General features: G+C 38.7%; 1 protein-coding gene and 1 long non-coding RNA gene across 4 annotated transcripts in view; one reads left to right on the top strand and one right to left on the bottom strand.

The window, feature by feature from the left end:
• The window catches only part of ZPLD1 (zona pellucida like domain containing 1), a 536,628-nt gene extending 529,529 nt beyond the window's left edge, over positions 1-7,099 (bottom strand). For all 3 annotated transcript variants that reach the window (XM_042955552.1, XM_042955553.1, XM_042955551.1), the window contains exons 1-2: positions 6,900-7,099; positions 6,078-6,169 (exon numbers count right to left, since the gene is read on the bottom strand). The gene's annotated coding sequence lies outside the window, so the exon portion shown is untranslated. The remainder of the gene's footprint in view (positions 1-6,077; positions 6,170-6,899) is intronic.
• A 1,359-nt stretch (positions 7,100-8,458) lies between these two features.
• LOC122229951 lies at positions 8,459-16,581 on the top strand. Its single transcript, XR_006207208.1, has 2 exons — positions 8,459-10,060; positions 16,351-16,581. It is a non-coding gene; the product is annotated as an uncharacterized LOC122229951 (long non-coding RNA).
• The last annotated feature ends 777 nt before the right edge of the window (positions 16,582-17,358 follow it).

Raw genomic sequence — 17,358 nt, 5'->3', positions numbered from 1 at the left:
ACATGCATATATTGTTATCTCCTTGAGTCTTGAGTTTTTGTCATTATCTATTGATTTTCTACCAGGGAAGATGAAGCTTAGCTTTCTTTAATACTCTTTTCCCATAACCACCACCATCCCCATTCATTCATTCATTCACCATCTATTTCATTCAACAGAGTTGTATTGAAATTTTGATTACATCAACATTGTTTACATTATTGTGAATATGTAAATGCCATTCACAGTTGAGACTTGTAGTCTACTTGATTCCTTTCCTGTACAAGGTTTTTTTCTTTCATGGGAGGTGGGAGAGGAGATTGGAGAACAATTAATAACCCCTGCTTTTTTCCTTATTTACTCATATGCTCAATTTTCTATTTACTTATCACAATTCGATTCCAAGCTCTCTGCCAGATGTCTGAAACTCCCATCAGTATATTGTGAACACAGTGTCAGTCTATTAAGTTCCTCTTCTTGAGAAAAATCTTTTCTGTAGCCTACTTACTTACTTAATTCTGGACATTAATGCCTAGCTGTTGTCTATATTCAGTGCCTCTCTATTATCTTAGGATCTCCCTTCTTTCATTCCAAAGAATTTACACTCTCTTTTATTAAATCCCCTGTTCTTTATCTCCTGTTCCTTTCTTCTTCTTAGTTTACTCCCTCATTTTAATGGATCATATTCAGTAGGAGATCTATGTGAAAGAGCTCATGGGAGATAAAATTTTTTTCAGACCTTGAGTATCTGAATTTTTTAAATTTTATTCTCATATTTACTTATGAATCTGAGTGTAGAATTCTAGGTTAGGAACAATTTTTCCTCAAAAATTTGAAAGTACTGTTCCATTATATTCTAGCCTCTGTTGTTGTTGTTGAAAAATGCATAGGTGTATTGATTTTTTTTTATATATACGTATTTTGTATGCAACTTGTTTTGTTTTGTTTTAATTTACGGAAGTTTGTAGAACTTCCTGATTTCACCAATATTGTGAAGTTAATACAATAATGTACTCTAGAATGAGTCTATTTTTAATCCGTTCTGTTGGGCAATCTATGGATCCTTTCAACCTAGAAACTCTAAACTTAAGTTCTAGAAAAGTTTCTTTATTTAGGTAATGAATTCCTCCTTTCTATTTTCCCTCTTTTTTTGTCTCCTTTTGGAACTCCTACTATAAAGGTATTGGATCCCATGTTCTGGTCCTCTAATTTTATTATATTTTCTCTTCTCTTTTCCACCTCTTTTCCTTTTAGCTCAACTTGTAGATATCTCAATTTTATCTTCCCGCTATTCTGTTTCTCTTCCCTCTTTTCATTTCTGTTATCATATTCTTAATTTCTAAGTGTTCCCAATTGTCCTTTTTTTTAAAGCAACCTGTTCTTATTTCATGAATGCAATAACATTTTATGTCTCTCTGAGAATATTAATGATGATTTTTTTTTTTAAATTGTATTTCCCCTGGGGCACATGGATAGCTCAGTTGGTTAAGCACTCAACTCTTAATTTTGGCTCAGGTCATGGGCACACAGTTTGTGAGATCAAGCCCTGTGTCAGGCTCTGTGCTTACAGCATGAAACCTGCTTGGTATTCTCTCTCTCCCTCACTGCCCCTCCCCTGCTCGTGCTCGCTCTCTCTCTCTCTCTCTCTCAAATAAATAAATAAACTTAAAATTAAAAAAAAAAAAAGTCTTGAGGCACCTGGGTGGCTCAGTCTGTTGAGCATCCAACTTCAGCTCAGGTCATGATCTCGCAGTTTGTGAGCTGGAGCCCCACATCAGGTTAGCTGCTGTTGTCTCAGAGCACACTTTGGAAATTCTCTCCGCCTCTCTCTGCCCCTCCCCTGGTCATGCTCTCTCTTTCTTTCTTTCTCTCTCTCTCTCTCACTCTCTCTCTCACTCTCTCTCTCTCTTTCTCTCCAAATGAATAAACATTTTAAAAGTAAATAATAAATTTAAAAAAAAAAACAGTCTTTCCCTAACAAATGTTCTTTTCTTCCAGGTTACTTTTTTTCTGTTAGTTTTTTTCTGTGTTAGTTTCGATCTCTATGTTTTATGCTGAAATCTTAATCTCAGCTAGCTGGTGACCCTGCTTGTCTACACATATTGAGTTGGATCCTAAAAGGGCCAATAGGAAGTTCTGAGCTTGTGGTTGGTGTTTGACTACCATGGGCTTCACTGTACCTATTGATCTAGCTGGACCATTTCCTTGGAGATCTTCCTTCCCAAATATCAGTATCATTACTTCTTTCTTCTTGGACTAGCAGAGTTCCTAGAGAAGGATCTTCCAGTCTCCTATCTAGAAGATATTTTCCCAGTATTAAGGATATATTTAATCCCTATGTTTTCAACATCAAACTTCTACCCACAATTGTGTCTGACAAATCCTAGTGCAGGGACCCTCTGTTTTACACTCTCCAGTGATAATTTTCTCAGACTTCCTCCAGGTGGTTAGGGGTAGAAAACAATTTTGAGTCTATGGATTGGGGGAGGGGAATCTAACTGCTTTTTAAGTAGACTTTAAATCAGTACTATCCTTTTTAGCACTACCTCCCCTCTTCCAGAAGTACTTGTGTGCCAATTCCTCAAGCTTTTAGGGAGTCTGGACTGTAAATCAGTTTACTTTTCAGTTTCTGCCTGGCATAGGATTCAGCTTTCTTAAGTATCTCAAATTGTGTTGATATTATTTCCCCTCTCATTTTTTATATCCCTTTAGATTTATACCTTTCTCCAAAAAAATCTATTTATTGTCATTTTATGAGGTTTTTGAAGGAAGAAAAATAAATATCTGCGTTCAATCCACTATCCTGATCCAAAAGTCATAGTTATAAAACTCATCATAACTCTTCATGCAGCAAAAGGGAAAATAAAATTTTAATGATTACCCAGGGAATGTAATCAACATTACAATCAAAGACAAAAGAATTAATACAACCACTTTGGAAGATGTTTGGCTAGCAATATCTATAGGAACTGAATATACCCCAAATGATAAATACTCCATGTCTAGTACATATCCAAAAGAAATAAGTACTTATGCTCACCAAAAGTCATGTACAAGATGTCCAAGGCAGCACTATTCATATTAGCCAAAAACTGGAATCAACTCTAAAGCTCATCAACAGTGAGACATACAATAAATTGTGGTATATTCATGGAATATGCACAGTATACACAATGGAATACTATAAAGTGAAAATGAGCAAATTACTGCTATATTCAGGAACACAAAATTAACACTGAAGGTGTACACTGAAGAGTATATATTATAAAATTCTACTTCTATCAAGTTCAAAACTATTTTATGATGATAAAAGTCATAACAGCACCAATGTCTGAAGGAGAGAATAATCACTGGGATTGGGCACAAGACAGGTGTCCGGGGAGCTGATAATTCTATGATCTGAGAGGTGGCTCTAGGTGTATGTTCCCACAGTAAAAGATAGTCAAGTCTATGCTGATGTTTGGGCCATTTTCCTATGTTATACTTCAATTTAAAAGGTCTCTTCAAAAAAATTTACCTTTACCAAAGAAGGAGGAGGAAGAGGAAGAGGAGGAAGAGGAAAAAGAAGAAAGAGGGGAGGGAGGGAAGGAAGGAAGGAAGGAAGGAAGTCAAACCATTAAAGTAGATTCATCTGGTACCGAACTTAGATTTAAGTGGTTTCTTAGGTTCAAATGCCAGCTTTGAATTATCAGACTGTGACTTTGGTTAAAGCATTACTCAAATTCCTCTATAAGATTAAGATGCAATCATTTGTTCATCCAACAAAAATTTATTGAGTGCCTGCTATTATAGTTACTTGGGATATAGCAGTCAGCAGATCCTTACCCTCATAGGACCAATATTCTCATGGGGAAAGGGGAAAAAATGTCGGCTCTGCCTACCTCACAGAATTTCTGGGAATCTCAAGAGGAAATCATGGTAACAACCTGCTTCTCAATATAAGGTTTGTGGACCAGCAGTATGAGCACCACCTGTGCATTTATTAGAAAGACAAGTCGGGCCCCACTCAGAACTACTCAATTATATCCTCATTTTAACAAGATCTGCAGGTGATTTACATGCACATTAAATTTGGGAAGCACTGCTATAGTATTTTGTGAATCATAAAATGCTGTCAAATGTAGGCTATTATTATTATTAGTCATGCTCACCAGGAAATGGCCACAACCCTGCTCTGTAGATAGACACATTCCTATTCCAGAAAATGAAGGATATGAGGGTGTAAAAAAGTACATGTTTGCTCCCATCTAGAAAGCTGCTCTACTTCCAGATATGTTGTTTTGGAGTGTTTCTTTTCGGTTTGTTCTTTAGGTCAGCCTCAGTTCTCCAAGTCAATAGACCCCTGCCGATGAAGATGCTATTGATAAACTTTACTGCTGGGTTTTTCAAGTGGTCGAAACCCATTTCCTGGTCATTCGACAGTGAGCCCAGGAAAAGTGCTGTGATAAAGTAATAAGATGCTAAACAACACAGACTTTAGATTTATGGAGTTTTATTGGCCTGTTGGCATGTCCCAGATTTATTTTGTGTCTTTCATCTCCTGGCTGGGGGTGCCTAGCAAAACTTTTTCCTGCAGGCCGTTTGGTGGATCTCTAACCAGACTTGTCCCAACAATGCCTGTGTGGAAGTGAGACCCCAGGAAGCAATGGATTGCTTGGCAGGAAAGGATGTTGTTCTGGGACTAGGGACTAATCAGCCCTTCAACAACTGTCTTATAAGAGAAACAATACTTTGTCTAGTTTCTCCTACAGTAGTGTTACTCGAAATTTAATGTGCATACAAATCACCCAGAAATTATATTAAAATGCAGTTGCGGGAGGGGGGGGAGTGGAGAGACACCTGGGTGGCTCAGGTGGCTCTTGATTTCCTCCCAGATCATGATCTCACATAGGGCTCTGTGCTGACAGTGCGGAGCCTGCTTGGGATTCTCTCTCTCCCTCTGCCCCTCTCCTGCTTGTGCATGCTCAATAAATAAATAAATAAATAAATAAATAAGAATTTTAAAAATGCATGTGGGATTTACTAGATCTGAAGTGGGACCAACAATTGTTGATTTTTAATATGCTCCCAGGTGATGCTGATACTACTGGTTCCCAGACCTTGAGTAGCAGGATCCTATCCCACAAGAACTCAAAAGGAACCAGCTGTAATTTTCAACCACTAGGCTCTTCCAACGTTCATAACGAGGTCTTCTGAAAAACACCAATGTCCAGCAAACCCAAGTAAGTTGACTTACTGGTTCTTTAGGAATTTAGAAACTAAAAGATCCATATTAAAACTATAAATATATATTTAGATATAACTATATTAAAAATCTTGGAAGGAAGTGCATTAAAATGTTAAGATTTGTATTTTCTTATTCCTGCTTTCTAAAGTTTCAAAAAAAAACATAATTATGTAATATAAAAACAATAAATATTAGATTTTAAAATGTATATGTTTACAAATTATCCTAATCCCATGCCAAACACTACATACTGGGTGAAATGTTCTTGACTTTTCCCTAAATGTCAAAGAGTATAACATATATTCAGATTCTCTTTGATTCTTTTCTCCACCTACCCACCATAGGACAGCTCTGAGCGCTGAAAGGTCAAGTTGTAATGGGCCCCAAACATATCCAACATTCCACTTTCTAAGGGAAAGAATTGCTTTTTTGGTTTTGCCATCTGAATGGTGAAAATGCACGTGGCTTCATTAATAGTAAATACTTCTCTCTATGAGCCTTTTATGATGCAACAGTCCTCATTAGAAAACTCTGGACTTGCCAGAAGCACTTTGTGAATGTCTACTTTGATAAATTCATGATTATCATAAAGCAATTCAAAAACAAAAACTATAATTAAATAGAGGTCATTGTTGATGATTTGATCCTATAAGCAAGTAGAAAAACCACAAGAATGGCAAGGCACTCTGACCAGGGCTTGCTCTCTTAGCTACTGACTTACACCATTTCTAATGATGCCCAACATTTCTTGAGTGCTTATTATGCACCAGGGGCTGTATTAAATATGTTAGGTGGATTTTCTCATTTAATACAACCTATTTTCCCTTTTTCACAAAAGAGAAAACAACAGTAGAGAGGCAAAGTAACTTACTTGTGGCTACACAATGGGTGGCAGACAAGGCAGGAAGTGACTGATTCCAGGCAGTATGTGTCTCAGAGACACTTTGGAGAAATCAATGAGCCCTGTCGACAATATGGTATATATCAAATCATCTCAGATTTGTTTTCCGACTTCCTAGGCCTATAATTAATCCCCCATTTTTTCATTAGTTTTTTTTTTTTTAAGTTCATTTACTTATTTTGAGAGAGAAAGAGGGAAACAGTGTGAGTGGGGGAGGGGCGGAGAGCGAGAATCCCAAGCAGGCTCCGCCCTGTCAGCACAGGGCCCTACAGGGGACTCAAACTCACCAACCATGCTATCTTGCCCCTGAGCCAAAATCAGGAATTGGAGGCTTAACTGACTGAGCCACCCAGGTGCCCCTCATTAGCTGTTTTGATTATTCTCATCCACTTACTGTTTTGTAGTCACTAATTAACTGCAGTTTGTGCACTAGGAGCTTCAGAGAAAGACTTCTTTATTTTCCTAAATTGACTCCCATGTGGATTCTTAGAATTTTCTTGTATTTTTTTTAAGTTTATTTATTTTGAGAGAGGATGTGTGTGCATGCACATGCATGAGCAGGGGAGGGACAGAGAGAGGAGAGAGAATCGCAAACAGACTCCGTTTTTCCATGTTGTGAGTACAGAGCCCTACGTGGGGCTCAGACTCATGAACCATGAGATCATGGCCTGAGCCAAAATCAGGAGTCAGAAGCTTAACCGAGTGAGCCACCCAGGCACCCTGAATTTTCTTATTTTAGAATAAAAATTGAGTAGATATGTTTATAAAAGGATTAGAGCTGCTTTTTCTTACCATCATCATTATCATCATGTTCTCTGGTTTTCAGTCTTATTTTGTCTTCATTTTTCTCATTTGTGTTGCCCTTAAAGTTGTAAGTTCCTTTTGGGCAGGAGCGTCTTCACTTGAAAACAACAAACCGATGGGCGCCTGCGTGGCTCAGTCTGTTAAGCGCCGCAGACTTCGGCTCAGATCATGATCTCGCGGTTCAGGTCATGGTCTCGCGATTGGTGAGTTTGAGCCTCACATGGGGCTCTGTGCTGACAGCTGGGATCCTGGAGCCTGCTTCGGATTCTGTGTCTCCCTCTCCCCCCGCCCCCCAAACACACACAGTCTGTCTGTCTGTCTGTCTCTCTCTCTCTCTCTCTCAAAAATAAATAATAATAAAGAAAAAGAAAAAGAAAAAAAAAACAGAGCTACAAAATTAAAGACCAAAAGGAAAACAAAAAAACCTGTTAGTGATGGTTGCTTCTGGGTTGATGCAATTGTAATTTTTTTTTTCTTTTCTGTACTTTCCAAATTTCCCACAAGTGCTTATAATTAGGAAACATTATTGTTTTAAATCATTTAAACTTTCCTTATCTGGACAGTATATGTTGATTTCTACAAAACATCTCATCAACACTGAAAAAAATCTATCCAGTAATAAATGGAAGTGAAGTTTTTATGTATATGTAGAGCTGTATGTGTTAGAGGCCTCATGAGAAGGAGCCCCTCCATCTGGGAGAAAGGAGAAGGTCACTTTAGTGACCTCACCACTGCTGCCTTGAATCTAAGTGGCTCAGGTACACAACCTACGGTGAGCTTCCCACAGCTTTCACAGAATAAAACCTGTGTTCCATAGGAGAGGGGGTAGGCCCCATAGTAAACACAAGACTTGCCACCTTCCTCAGGTCAAGGACTATCTCAGAGTCCTAGAAATACTTTTTCTAGGTAGTGTGATTGTTCTGAAGTTTTGTTTGCGATACTTTTAAGCACAGACTCTGATATAAAAGTTACTGAAGTTGATCAGTTCTGGAAAGATTTCTTTCATTCCATGTCAAAGAAGGAAAGGGAGCTACAAAGACCTAGGTTTTTTTAACAGGGATGTATTTCTCTGGCATCATGGATATTTTGAAATAAGTAGAAACCATTGCTGTCTGTCTACTTTCTAATGCTCTGTTCATTGTGCATTCTGATGTCACAAGCTGTAACCTAGTAACCTCACAGTACGTAGAGTTCTATTCATCACCCAAGCGTGGCTAATAGGACAGATGGTTGACAGAATGACAGACAATATGCGTGACTCAAAGAGGAAGTTGCTACCATCTTCTCTGTCCACTGAAGGAATATATCCTATGTGCTGGAAGCACCAGGGCAGATCCCCAACTATCCTTGTCAGAGCAACCCTGAAATGAAGATCAGAATGGCTGCCTCAAGAGGCATATGGGTGCCTCAGTCAGTTAAGCAGATGACTTGGGCTCAGAGCATGATCTCATGGTTCTTGGGTTTGAGCCCCATGTGGGGCTCTGTGCTGACAGCTCAGAGCCTGGAGCCTGCTTCCGATTCCATGTCTTCCTCTCTCCCTGCCCCTCCCCTGCTCACACTCTGTCTCTCTCTCAAAAATGAATTAACTGAAAAAAAAAAATGTCTTCCTCAAGATTTGGGGCTAGACCCCAAAGCAGAAATTACAGGTGACAGGTGAGAGTTGGGACACACTTTGAGATGAAGTTCTCTAAGGAATAGTAAAATCTTCTATAATGCTTCTGGGAGGAGGGATGAAGGGACAGTTTGACAGAAGTTCTTCCTTAATTCCTTCTGGAAATACAGGTTTCCCTCTGGACCAGAATCCTAACAAGGTAGCTCAGTGCATCTTTGAAAGACAATTGGAAACCTGATATCATGATTTGTAGACTGATTGACTGGGTTCAAATCCCACTTCTGACAGCAATTGGAAGTAGTCGCTTCACTCTCTCAGCTTTGGCTTCCTCATCTTGAGATAAATGATACCTGATTCATAGAAATGCTGTAAGGATCAAATGAGGAAATATGTATGAAGTACTATGTGTATGTATACAAAGTACACAGTAGACCTACAAAAAAATGATAGCTATTACTAATTGTGTGTGTCTGTCTATATAACATTGTGCATATATACTTTTCATACGTGTGTATATATAAGGTATCTTATGGCAAAGAAATATGAGAAGCATTCTGGTTTGGGTTTTGGGTTTATTGGAGGAGGTGATTAATAGCATATGAAATGCTGTATGTGTCAGACCCCCAATAATGAGTCCAGAAAACAGTGCACCATGATAAAGTTATCCTGTCTTCTTGTTTAATGGCTTTCCAAACACACTGAGAGTCAGTTTAGATAAAATATTGTGCAAGTGTCTGTATGTCAAAGAAAAATTTCACAGAACAGAGTTTGGCTGAAAAAGAAGAAGACATAATTCAAGTCTTCTTCAAGGGGAGAGAGAACTTAACTTCCCTAGAAACAAAAAAAGCAGGAAGGTTTCTAAGGGCTGAGGTTAGCTAGTTGAAAAGTACTGGAGGACATTAGTTTGGTCAATGTGATTAGGCCATCTGTGTTTGCTGACACCAGTCTAGGTTCCTACCCTCCTACAGAAACTGGGAGACCTGGATGCTACCTTTCTTGATGATAACATTTCAAAAGATGTCTCCCAGGTCCCTGAAACAGATGGTTCTCAGTTGTAAAAGGGGCAAGCGGCTAGGAAAAGATTTACATCTCAGATGGGCAAATAAAGAATTTACAATTGTAAGTTTTCTAAAGTAAATGCTCTAAGACAAGGGAGGTCAGTGACCTACTGTCGCTAAGAAACCTGTCTAAAGTTTAGTCAAGCTGAGGAAAATAAGGCCATCTTGGTCATGTTCCTGACTTAGCAGGATCAGTCAATGTATCAGTCACAGAGAGCCACCTAAGGCATGTTTTCCCTGATGCCACCAGGAACTACCTGTCCAAAACAAGTTCCCCACCCCCATCTGTAATAACCTGTCTCCTTTCTTACCTGTCTGGACGTTCCAACCATTTGAGTCATTCCCCTGTGTCAGATGACAAAGGTGAGTGCACAACTCATAGAAGGCCACTGTTACAGTGCTGGTGAGATTTGGGGGACAGCAATGAAGGACCTATCTGCACCCTGCTGTCAGGGCAAGGCCCTCAGCAAAATTTTGAGGTACACAGAGGCTCTCCAACTTTTCTTCCCTTCTTTGTTCCCCCTTGCTGTTTCAGACACACTGTGCCCCCAGAATCTCTCCTCTTCTTTTCTTTCCTCCCAAGAAACGTGTTCCTGAATCTTCTACTAAAATGTAAAAAACTGGCTAAAAGCTTAGAGAAAGCCAGAATGTTTGTGTACTAACTAAATTGTGAGATTAAGACCTGAGCTGAGATCAAGAGTTGAACACTCAGCCAACAGAGCCACCCAGGAGCCCCTGTCTGCTAACTAAATCTTAAACTAAGGGAAATTCCTGGTTCTGATCAACAGTGAGCTAGAATTTTAAAAGACCTCCTCCTTGTTGGCAAAACTGCCCCTTCCCAGCAAACGGCTGCCACAATGAAACACAGGACAGGAAAGCACCAACAGGGACCCAGCCTGACAATGAGAAGTGCTGGATAGCCCTAGAGTAGCCCAGAGCCAGGCTACTGAAGTGAGTGCCTAGACATGGAAGTGGATGGGGATTCTGAAGGTGCTTGAGGAAGAATATCCAAAGCATATGTCTAACCAAAGCGAGGTGATGAAAACCAATGTTTCCTACCTGTTACTTTTCCCTCAAATGAGTTCTACAGCTGAAAAAAATTATGAGACCCCAAAAAGGACCAGGCTGTTCAATTCTATCCCTGAACCATCATCTCAAGGCTTTCCTTCTATTTTATGGAAGTTTATCATACTCCAAACACTAACTAAATTGCTTCTATACTCATACCCTCCAGCAATGCCAGCTTTAATGTATGCCTCCAGGGAACAATTAAATGAGTTAATATATGTAAGGCAAGAAAAGAATGTCTGGTGCATAATAAGTGCTATATACATATGAGCTATTGCATTATATTATTATTATTATCATTATTATTATTATTATTATTACACTGCAGTCCTGATTGTGAGGGATTTTTAGCAAAGCCACGGGTAGAAGAGTGCCCCAATTAGAGCTGCTACGTCAGTGCCATAAAACAGAAGAACTCAGTAAATTCCCAGAGAGGAAAATGTAATCATCCTGTTCTTTGCAAAGATTTAAGATAGCAAAATGGATGGTATTTTGGGGAGATAGACTTCCCCAAGGTCTTGCTACCTTGCATCAGTGAAGCCAGAAGTCAACGGAACCTGTTTTTATTTGGGGTTACCTCTAGCCAGCACTATAGATACATGTGAGATCTGGATGCGGAGGGCTCACAACACTAGTGATGTCTCTTAAGATATTTCTTGTAAGAAATTCATCAATAAAGCTAACATAAAGAAAAGTGATATTTGAAGGACAGTGTTTCTCGATTCCTGTTCACATCCTTGAAAGTGACCCGCTAGATTTATTACATAACACCGAGAAGTAGCAATAGCAGTTCTGTTTCCTGGGGAAAGCCAGCTTCCAAAAATTGCAGTAGATCTGTTGATATAGGGTAATGTAGTGCTAAACTGGCCCGGCAGGATGGGTATTTTGGTCTTAAAAGGGAACAATACAGTAAAGATAGTTTGTGTTTATGCCTGACCTAAATCTTTCACTTCCCCTCACATAAGAGAAGCAGATGTTCAGTGGAGAGCTGGGGAGGGAATGGGGGAGACGAAGGAAACGAAATGAAATTATGGTTCGAGTTATTCTTTAAAACATCAACCAGATGTTCCTTATCTAATGTAAGTGCTTAAAACCTCAACACAGAAGAATCTCTTCATCTTCATTAATACATTAATTCTCTATGCCCTACTTACTTCAGCTTTTCTTTAAAGACACAAATGTAGTAAAAGCAGAGTCAACAATTACACGAGCCATCTTTTCAACATATGCTGCTGAGACAACTAGATACCCATAAGGAAAAGGATTTAGACGCTTACTTTACACCATACACAAAAATTAACTCCACGTGAATCATAGACCAAAAATCCCTTACCAAATGTAAGCATTAAGGGGTGCTTGGGTGGCTCAGTCTGTTAAGTGTCTGACTTCAGCTCAGGTCATGATCTTGCAGCCCAGGAGTTCGAGCCTGGGGCCAGGCTTTGTGCTGACAGCTCACAGTGTGGAGCCTGCTTCGGATTCTGTATCTCCCTCTCTGTCTCTGCCCCATCTCTGCCCCTCCCCTGCTCACACTCTGTCTCTCTATCTCTCCTTCAAAATAGTAAAGAATTAAAACTATACAACTTGTAGAAGAAAACATAAGAGAGAATCTTTATGACCTGGGTTAAGGAAAACAAAGATTTCTTAGTATGATATCAAAAGCACTATCCATAAAAGAAAATATTGATAAATTGGACTTCATAAAACCTTAAAAGCTTTGCACTTCAAAAGACACCATTCACTATAAAAAAAAAAAAGACATCATTAAGAAAATGAAATATAAGGGGCACCTGAGTGGCTCAGTCTGTTAAGCGTCCGACTTCCACTCAGGTCATGATCTCGTCGTCTGTGAGTTCAAGCCATGCATCGGGTTCTGTGCTGACAGCTGGGACCCTGGAGCCTGCTTTGGATTCTATGTTTCCCCTCTCTCTGCCCCTCCCCGGCTCACGCTCTCTCTGTCTCTCTGTCTCTCTGTCTCTCTCTCTCTGTCTCTCTCTCTCTCTCTCTCTCAAAAATAAACATTAAAAAAAATTTTTAAAAAGAAAATAAAAGGACAAGGCACAAACTGGGAGACAATATTTGCAAATTATATATCTGATAAGAGACTTATAGCCAGAATATATAAAGAATGCTTACAATTCAATGATAAGAAAACAAACAACCCAATTAAAAAAATGGGAAAAATTCTGAATATACATTTCACTAAAAAAGGTATACAAATAGGCAACAAACACATGAAAAGATACTTATCATTTGTTACTAGGGAAATCAAAATTAAAGTTGCAATGACATATCACCTCACATCCACTAAAAAGACTATAATCCAAAAGGCAGACAATAGCAAAAGTTGGTGAGGACATGGAAAAACTAGAATGCTCATACACTGTTGGTGGAAATGTAAAATGGTACCACTACTTTGGAAACAGTTGGGCAGTTTCTTAAAAAGTAAACATAAACATAAACGGCTCACAATTCTACTCTTAGTTTTCTACCCAAGGGAAATAAAATCTATATCCACAATAAATAATAGTTCATGAATGTTCATAGCAGCATCATTCATAATAGCCAAACCTGAAAACAATCCAAATGCCCATCAACTGGTAAATGGATAAACAAAATGTGGTATGTCCATACAATGGAATATTATTTAACAATAAAAAGAAGTGAAAACTGATAAATGCTACAACATGGATGAAACTTGAAAACATTATGCTTAATTAAAGAAGCCAGTCACAATGGCCAATAATGTATGATTGCATTTGTATGAAATTTCCAGAATAGGCAAATCTACAGAGACAGAAAGTAGATCAGTGGTTGCCTGGGGCTGGAGGAATGAAAATATTCTACAATTGAGTTGTGATGATCATTGCACAACTCTATAAATTTACTAAAAACCATTGAATTGTACAGTTTAAATGGCTGATTTATATGTTAAATTGTACCTCAATGAAGCTGTTAAAAAAGAATACATTGATCTTTAAACTGATCTTCCTGACAGAAAAGGCAGAAGCAAAGAAAACCATAGAATACATAACTTTAATAAAATACAGAACCTTGGGACCCCTGAGTGGCTCAGTCAGTTAAGCATCCAACTCTTGAGTTTGGCTCAGGTCATGATCTCACAGTAATGAGATAGAGCCTGCACAGAGCTCTTACCCTGGGCATGGAACCTGCTTAAAATTCTCTCTCTCCCTCTCCCTCTGCCCTTCCCCACCTTTCTCTAAAAAAAAAAAAAAAAAAAAAAAAAAAAAAAATATATATATATATATATATATATATATATATATATACACACATATATAACTTCATTCTTGTTTTTTAAAAAAGGAAGCAAGTAAATATACTTTTGGAAAGTCTTTTTTCCTCTGAAAATGATTTATAAGGTATAACTTTGTTTACATAGTAACAGCTCAGTGCTTATTGCAGTTTCATCAAAAACACTTTTTTAAAGAAAAAAGAAAAGGAAAACCCAAGGTGTTCCATACATGCTATTTATTATAGAGGACCTCAATAATAGTTGAAGGAATGTTGTTAGGTCTTAGTATAGGCACAGAATTCTAGGTGGAGCCAGAATGAGAAATTGCAGAACCAAGTTTTGGGTACTGTGACTCAATACTCACCAATTACTCTGAGAAGCTAAAAGAATGATTGCTTAGCAACCCTCTTTGGCTGTGCTTCTCACATATTTTTCTCACTGGGGCTTTCACAAGGTTTCCACATAAGGCAATCCAAAACTGAGTTTACCAATGAGTCCGTAATTTTCCTACCTATGTTCTGTAGCTGATTGAAAGGAGATTCTCATGCTCAGACTATAGATGTGTAGACAGAAGATGAGGGTCTGATTTACACTCTTGCCCAGTAGTATGACCTTAATAGAGTGGGCTGAGGACACATATAGGTAAATAAGACTTTTCTCAAAAAAGCAGCTTTAGATCTGTCCCCAAGGCCGTAAAAGTACAGCAAAGCCCTACATTTATGTACCTGGAGTACTTAAGAGATATCCTTGGCCTAAAAGATTTTTAGGGGAGAATCTGGTAACCATCTGTACCTATCACTTATGAGCTTCAATGTACCTTCTCTGGAGTCATAAATTTGCAGAAGAATTGAATCTCCTTGGCTCCAATGGGTGGTGTTGGCCCAAACTACACACCAGCACCCTAGCACCCCTGAAACATAACTACACTTAGCTATTGAATAGACCTATGTAGCTCTACTTCACCCGAGTGCATTCTAAAAATGGCATAGTTGACACTGAGATTTTCCTTCTGAAAAAAACCACCCATCACACAAGACCATGTCATCAGCACAGAAAATAATGAATACCTTCATATTTGATATGTCAAGAGGCATACCATCTGGTTTATCTAAAAAAGCTGGCACAAATTATCATAAGTTAAATAACTGGGTGGCTCAGTTGGTTAAGCATCTGACTTCGGCTCAGGTCATGATCTCACAGCTTGTGAGTTCAAGCCCCATGTCAGGCTCTGTGCTGACAAGCTCAGAGCCTAGAACCTGCTTTGGATTCTGTCTCCCTCTCTCTCTGCTTCTCTCTCTCTCTCTCTCTCTCTCTCTGTCAAAAATAAACATTAAAAAAAGTTTTTTAAATAAATAATAATAATAATAAATTTAAATAACTGGGTGCAGCTACATTTAACACCAGCTAAAACTGGAATTCATTAAGGAGCTCACTATGTTTCACAACAGAAACTGTGATAGAGTCACTGGAGAAAAATAAAAAGCCTTGGACTTACACAGACCCTATTATGTCATTCCAGATATACGTCATGATAATCTCAAAATGTTCTTAATCTCAACAACAACAACAAACCTGATTAAGTAATGGGCATAGGACTTGAATCGATATTTCTCCAAAGAAGATATACAAATGGCCGATAAACACATAAAAAAATATTCAACATCACTAATCATTAGGGAAATGCAAGTCAAAACTACCTTACATTATGTAAGCTAATAAAAAAAAAACAGAAAATAACAAATGTTTGTGTAGATGTAGAGAAAGTGAAATCCGTATGCAGTCTTGATAGGAATGTAAAATGGTGCAATCTCTACGGAAAACAGTATGGCAAATCCTCAAAAAAATTAAAAATAGAGTTACCATGTGATCCAGCAATTCGACTTCTAGGTATACACCAAATTCAAATTAAATTGAAAGTAGAGATTCAAAAAGGTACTTGTACACACATGTTCACAATAGCATTATCCACAATAGCCAAAGATAGGAGCAACCCAAGTGTCCATCAGTGGATGAATGGACAAACAAAATATGTTATATTCATAATGATGAGATATCAGTCAACTTACAAAGGAAGGGAATTCTGACACATGCTACAGCATAGATGAACCTTGAGGACATTATGTAGGTGAAATAAGCCCGTCACAAAAAGACAAATATTGTATGATTCCACTCATATGAGGTACCTAGAATTGTCAAATTCATAAAAACAAAAAGTAGAATGGTGGTTGCCAGGGACTGGGGGGAGGGGAGAATGAGGAGTTGTTTAATAAGTACAGAGTTTCACTTTTGCAAGGTGAAAAAGTTCTGGAGATGGCTTGTACAACAATGTGAATATATGGAACACTACAGAACATTTCTCTTAGAAGTGGTTAAGATGGCAAATTTTATGTCATGTGTAACTTACCACAATGTAAAAATTCCTTTAATGCTCTTAATCAATTTCTCCAGCAGGTGAGTCATCATGACGTTGCAGAACTGGGTCCAAAGGCTGCCTGATTCAAGCAGGATGCTAACACTACTGAACCAGACCTGTGGTCTCATCAAGAAGAAGGCTGATTTTGAACTACCCTTTTGGTAGCTGTTGTATGTTGGGCTCATCTTTCAGGGCCTTCACCACATCTTTCCCAGGCTTAATATTTGAGAAGTGAAGACAGAAACAGTAAAATTAAGATGAAAGACCGTGGTCTCCAAAAGTTGTCTTTGTTTCCACTTGCCATATAATTTGGGCCTCCGTTTTTGAGAAGGCTAGAAACATGTCTAACAGTGTATCGTGACCTCCAACATACCCTATTGACCAGTCAGCCTTGTGGAAAGAAAATAACTAGTGATATTGATGACCTATCAGACATTTTGCATTCATAACAAAAATACAAAAGAATACATAATGAAAGCAGCAGTGGTGGCCAGTTGAAGGCTGATATTCTGACAATGGAAGGAAAGAAGGAACAATGAAGAGATGGAAGACACAATGGTCCCAAAGAAGGTAAGTGTCTCCCACACTGCCTCCAACTCTGTTCCCTCTAGAGACAGTGCATACCACACACACACACACACACACACACACACACACACACACACTATTTCATGTGTTGGGAGTGACGGGAGTGAGAAATGAGGATGTGCTCAAATCCAGCTGTCACCCTATCTCAACAGTTTCAGAGGCCTCAGAGGGGAACAGATTACTAAGAAACCCTGCCACCAACCTTTCTTCCATGTCACAGTGAATTAGAGACCATCAAGGAAACACCCCACATTCCCATGCACACCTGTGCCTAAACATTTATCTGCATCCACTCCAGCAATTCAGTCCTCCTCTCCATTTTAGTGACAACAGAGTCTCTTCCGCTTCTCTAAACACTTCAAACAACACTCTAGATTCTGATGCTTCTGCATTTTGAAGGAACCATGTTTCTTCCATTATTCCCTCTCTCCCCTACATCTTCATCCACTCCCCTT

Source organism: Panthera leo, chromosome C2, assembly GCF_018350215.1.
Source record: "Panthera leo isolate Ple1 chromosome C2, P.leo_Ple1_pat1.1, whole genome shotgun sequence".
Taxonomy (NCBI): Eukaryota; Metazoa; Chordata; class Mammalia; order Carnivora; family Felidae; genus Panthera; species Panthera leo.
The sequence above is the reverse complement of the archived record's forward strand: the minus strand, read 5'-3'. Positions and strand labels throughout refer to the sequence as shown.